Below are 6259 nucleotides of genomic sequence, written 5' to 3' on the forward strand. Positions count from 1 at the left end.
AACCAGGAGAAGCAAGCCGGTAAAGAACATCCCTCCATGGCCTCTGCATCAGCTCCTGCTTCCTAACCTGCTTGAGTTCCAGTCCTGACTTCTTGGTGATGAACAGCAGTATGGAAGTGTAAGCTGAATAAACCCTTTCCTCCCCAACTTGCTTCTTGGTCATGATGTTTGTGCAGGAATAGAAACCCTAAGACAGTGGTAAAATGAGGGGTTTCTGTTAAAGATTTACACTCTTAACACAGATATCACTTTATTCCTACTAGGGTAGTATGAAGTAATGTGTTCGAAAGGGCCATGGGATGTCTGGGAGTGGGAGGACATAACTTCAGAATACTCTAGGGGCGGATACAGGAACACCTGGCAGTCCCCAGGACTTGTTTGAATTAAGGCCATCACTGAAAGGGTGGAAAGGGTTGGCTGCATAGCTTAGAGACACCCAGTCTGGTTACAAGACTAAGAGAAACTCGGCAGCAGGGAAGGACCTGTTTAGCAGACGTGAGGAAGGCAAGTCAGTGTGGTGGCCCTGGGCAGTACAGCCTGGGGACTCTTCTTCCAGCACTCAGTGGCACCCAGACCCTTGGCATTCCCCAGAAAGGGTCTCAGTGTACAGCAGCGTGAGGAAAAAAAGAAAAAGGTGAGTTTATTTTTAAACAGAAAGACAAGGCAGGCTTGAAGAGACTGAGGTGCCAGCATTGGCTGAGGAAGCTCTGAGGAAGCTCTCCAAGTACCCTAGCAATGGCGATCAGTGTGATGGGGGAGGGGGTTGAAGCTACCTCATCCAGGACTAAGTTTAGATGGTAGGAAGGTTGTACGTGCTCGTGTGCTTGAGTTTATCCAAAGACCTCTGTCCTGGAAGAGGAGACTGCTTAGGCATACTGTGCAGCTTGCAGGTTGAAAGGGGAGGGGGGAGGGGTGTAGGCGAGGAAAAGCTTTGGTTACTCTTTAACAATCTCTTTTAAGCTGTTCTCTTAGAAGCAGTACAATTTTCTGCAGATGGTCTGGTAAATTACATTGAAATTCCTGGATGTCAACCAGAGAGTCTGAAAAATCACAAGCGGGCCCTTTCCTTCTCAAGATCACTTCAGTCTCCTATGCAACTACCCAGCCTCTGTCTAAAGAACGTTCTGGGTCAGAGGAATGCGAAAGAGCATAATATCACAGTGGCAGAGACTGAGAAACTCCACACTGCAGTTATACACACAGAAATGTCCAGCCCAGTGGTGGAACAAAAGAACGCGGTGTTGAGTTAGCCTTTGGACTCAAATGTATGGGACCTACATAGCTGAAATGCAACCAATACCAATGCCATGGAAAGGCATGGGATCAAAGTTTAAAACAGGAAGGTTGGCAGGAGAGAGCATTTGATAGATACTAATGTGCCTTTCCTTAAAAAGTCATTTAAAAGCCGGGCGTGGTGGGGCACGCCTTTAATCCCAGCACTCGGGAGGCAGAGGCAGGCAGGCGGATTTCTGAGTTCGAGGCCAGCCTGGTCTACAAAGTGAGTGCCAGGACAGCCAGGGCTACACAGAGAAACCCTCTCTCGAAAAACCAAAAAAAAAAAAAAGTCATTTAAAAATGTAGGATGAGCCCAGCGGTGGTGGCGCACGCCTTTAATCCCAGCACCTGGGAGGCAGAGGCAGGCAGATTTCTGAGTTCGAGTTCAAGGCCAGCCTGGTCTAGAGCGTGAGTTCCAGGACAGCAAGGACTATACAGAGAAACCCTGTCTCGAAAAACAACAACAACAACAGAATGTAGTATGGACTCTGACACTTAGAAAACTTTAATATGCAGTACTTTCTTTACAGAATTGGACATTGAACTTGGAGCTCACCGCTGAGCTACAGTCCGTTTTTATTTTTTTTATTATTTTTCATGTGTTTGTTCACTCAAAAGACAGCAGCAGTAAAATTGTATTCGTGTCTGTATTTCATTTTGAGACAGGCTCCCCTAAATTGCTTGAGTAGGCTATGAACTTATTATGATCCTGCCGCCTCAGTCTCCATAGCAACAAGAAGGCCTGCACTTCCCAGCCCAAGTTTTAAACATCTTAATACAAACAGGCACAAAGAGACTCAGCCTTGGGCATAAGGGTGACTTCTTCCTTTTATATCGCTTCATCTTTTACTTCTTTAAACGCCCTGAAGCAGATACAGTCATGTTGGCATATTTGGGTTAGCTATTTTATTTGTGTTTTTCTATACCTCTCTTCAGACTCTTATTCCTTCCAGCAGCACCAGGTAGGAAAAAAAGAAGGTTAGAGGGAAAGAAGCCATAGGTCTCTTTAAACTACTTCCTGATGAATAGCGGGGTCAAATCCAATCTTCGTCTAGTCAGGTCATCTCCAACTTCTAGTTTCTTTTCTTTCGACCATTAGCAAGAGCAGGGGCAGGAGTAGGAACCATCAGGCGGAATGACCCTGTCTTCTTCAGAGCACTCGCTGGCCTCTGGCATTTATACCCTCTTCACAGTCCCCAGAATTAAACTATCTGCAGCGGGCAGAATCAAACCCCTACCAGAACATACACAAGTCAAAAGTCTGCAGCTGTGGATAATCTGGACAGCCCCATGTCGCACACCTGGAACTAAAACAAAAGCATGGCTGTGCAGTGGATTAAAGTGGCCTTTAATCCCAGCACTTGGGAGGCAGAGGCAGGCGGATTTCTGAGGCCAGCCTGGTCTACAGAGTGAGTTCCAGGACAGCCAGGGCTATACAGAGAAACCTTGTCTCGAAAAACCAAGAAAAAATAAAGCATGTTTACATATCATAACTAAGTTTTTTAAAGAAACCAAAAGTCTCACTACACACACATATCTAAAAGTGTAAGCGTTCATTACATTATTTGGGAGGTAAAATAGGAATTCCACTCAAGTCTTGCACAAGGAAGGTCAGTTAGGTCTACCACGCCAGAAAGAGCGGATCACACTTAGGCTCTGCCCATCCTCCACTCGCCTCAATCTTGGGGGCTCACAGGTCTTGTTTCATTCTATTGCCATCTTCACTCCCAGACATCTGTTCCAACCTCGACCTCGCAGCTTAGAGAACCAAGGCCCATCCGCCCACAAGGCCCATCCGCCCAGCCTCCGGCGCTTGGCTCACAGTGACCTACCAGATGATTGGACGCTGGGTCTGAGCAGACCAATCAGAAGCGTCGGAAATCAAGCCTTGTGGCAGCACTGGGTCCTGAGGAGTTAAGCTTACCACCCCGGGCGGTTCTCCAGCCTGGCGTAGTCTGAATGCATACTCCGCCTGCAGTTCAGGAGCACATCTCATTAATTCATTCGTTTGTTTGTTTGGGTGTGTGTGTGTGTGTGTGTGTGTGTGTGTGTGTGTGTGTGTGTGTTAAATTCCCTTGCAGCTCATTGGCCAGCTCTGGAGTTGAAGGTTCTCTGGATAATCGGACTTGGTTCCCTACTGCTCATCCAGCTGATGAGGAAGACATTGATTCAGGGTGCCTCACAGGCCCTCTGCCTCCCATCTGCTACTGCCCTCTATAGGAGGTTGACCACACCTTGGAACAAAATCAGAAGAGAGACAGTGAGATGGATTTATTATGAGAAGGCAGGGGCTCAAATCTTTTCCTGATTGTTTGGGAGTGGCTTTATTTTAGTTGGGCATGGTGGCCGGCATGCAGCTGTAATCCCAGCATTTGCGGGGGTGGAGGCAGAAGGATCAATGTTTAAGGTCATCCTCAACTACTTAGTTGGTATTGGGAGGGGTGTGTAAGAGAGCGGGATAGATGCTTTTCAATAACTTAATAATTTGATGATAAAGTTCGGTAATTTCATTAAAATCCCTAGCACTTCGTTCCTGATTTTAATAGGAACCCAGGATCACAACTCCAGCACACGACTTGAGTGTGGGAAGCCACATACGCCATTACAAGGTGGCGCTGGCTACCACCCATAAGTTTGGGTAAACAACCAATGTGTGCACGTGCAGTAGAGTTTTTTGCCGAGAGTCACTGCCTGGCCCAAGGAATCGGGTGTAGACACGCCTCTCCTAGGCCTATATAAACAGCACCAGTTCTGGGGCTCAGGGTCTTTTCGCCTTTGCAATCAAGCTCTCCCAAGAAACATGTGCAGAAGGATCCTGTTGTGGCATCTTTCTTGCTGGTGAGCTGTTACAGGGAGAATTCAGAACTGCATCACGGGGAGGAGAAGTGTTCCTGCAATAAAGGCTGTTGAGAAGGATTTGACTTTGTGGATTCAGAACTCTTCAGCTAGGGAACAGTGGTATCGGTAAGTAAAAAGAAATTAATGTCAGTCTCTGAGAGGCATGCTTTCCTATGGAATAGATCTGGTAATTGTTGCTGGGGTTGTGCTGCTTGTCGTGAGTTGATCTTGGGACTAAGAATTACACGTAGATAGTAGATAAGTGACTCAAGGACACTTTAGTCCAGGATGACCATGAGTACTGGCCAGGCTACGCTATTAGTAGGGCCGGTGCAAGTCTTGCTTAAAGAACAAGGTCTAAAGATTTCTGAAAGAACAGTGAGAGGGTTCTTAAAAGAGATAGACAGACTCGCTCCTTGGTTTGCCACCACTGGGTCGCTGACGCTGTCTAGTTGGGAAAAGTTAGGGAGAGATATAGTGAGAGAGGAAGCTGAAGGGAAAGTGAACGCAGGAACAAGACCGCTATGGAAGTTGATTAAGGCTTGTATCCAGGACAAGAAATGTGAACCAGCTGTTAAGGAAGGGCAGTGACTTTTGCAGGAGCACCAGGAAAGCATGTCAGAAACAGAGAGAAACGAAAAGGAAGGAGCGCGCAGAAAAATAAGTAAAGGAAGAGATATAAAAAGAGAAAAGGAAAAGAAACCAAAATATAGAGATTCAAAGGATAATATAAAGAATGAAGATCAAAAAATTAAGTCAATCTACCCTCCTCTCGAGGACTTTGAGTTATTAGAATTATCTAGCTCGGAGGACTCGGAATTATCAGCAGGGGAGGAGGAAGATTTGGAGGAGGCTGNTGCAGAGTANGAGGNNGAAAGATATGGTCCAATAGGGAGGAGTNTNNGTGNTCCCCCACCACCTCCNCCTTATACAGATAAGAAAGCAATTGGCAATGGGCACTCTTTTTGCACTCCTAGNGGGTTGNGAAAAATATGTCAGGCTTTTCCTGTTTTTCAGGATCAAGCTCAACAGCGGTATTATGAGCCAATATCGCATAAACAATTGAAAGAGTTAGTAGAGTCAGTAAGGACCTATGGAGTCAATGCCTCTTTTACTCAGTCCCAGATCGAAAGACTGGCTCACCATGCCATGACTCCTTCTGATTGGATGAGTGTGGTAAAGGCATGTCTTACGATGGGACAGTATCTAGANTGGAAGTCTATATGGCATGATCTGTGTTTGAGTCAGGCCTGTGCTAATGCTGCTGCAGGGCAACAAGCATGGGACTTTGAAATGCTTACAGGTCAGGGTCAATGGACAAACAATCAATTAGGATACCCAGTGCAGGTCTATGATCAAATCAATCAGGCAGCAGTGAAAGCTTGGAAAGCATTGTCTAATCAAGGAGAGGTATCTGGTAATTTGACAAAAATTATTCAGGGAGTTAATGAGCCGTTCTCTGAATTTGTGGCTCGCATGATGGAAGCAGCCGCCCGACGCATATTTGGTGATTCTGAGGCCACAATGTCGCTAATTGAACAATTAGTTTATGAGCAATGTACCAAAGAATGCAGAAATTCTATCACACCTTGGAAAGGGAAAGGACTACAGGCATGGATGAAAGCCTGTAGAGAAATAGGAGGACCCCTTTCAAATGCAGGGCTGGCTGCCACACTTTTGATGGCGCAAACAAAAGGAATAACCTGCTATAATTGTGGACAAATAGGTCACATGCAAAAGCAGTGTACAAAGGGTAGAAAGAGTAGGTTTAAAAAGAAGGTACCAGGTATTTGCTCAAAATGTGGGAAAGGAAGACATTGGGCAAATGAATGTAGATCAGTCAGAGTCTAATATTAGTCATTTTGGGGGAGCCACTATTACTTTACGGTGTGTTACAGCACAAAAGATTAGTATAAGAAAAGATCATTTAAAGACATTAAATNATTTTCAAAAATTATTAGGAGATATAAATTGGATTAGACCTTATTTAAGGATCCCTACTTCGGAATTAAAACCTTTATTTCAAATTTTAGAAGGAGAATCACATATTACCTCACTGAGACAATTAACACCTGAGGCTTCTGATGTTCTTAGGAAGGTGGAAGCAGCTATCCAAAAGGCACAGTTAAATCGTATAAATGAGCAA

This window comes from Mus caroli, chromosome 13, assembly GCF_900094665.2.
Source record: "Mus caroli chromosome 13, CAROLI_EIJ_v1.1, whole genome shotgun sequence".
NCBI lineage: Eukaryota > Metazoa > Chordata > Mammalia > Rodentia > Muridae > Mus > Mus caroli.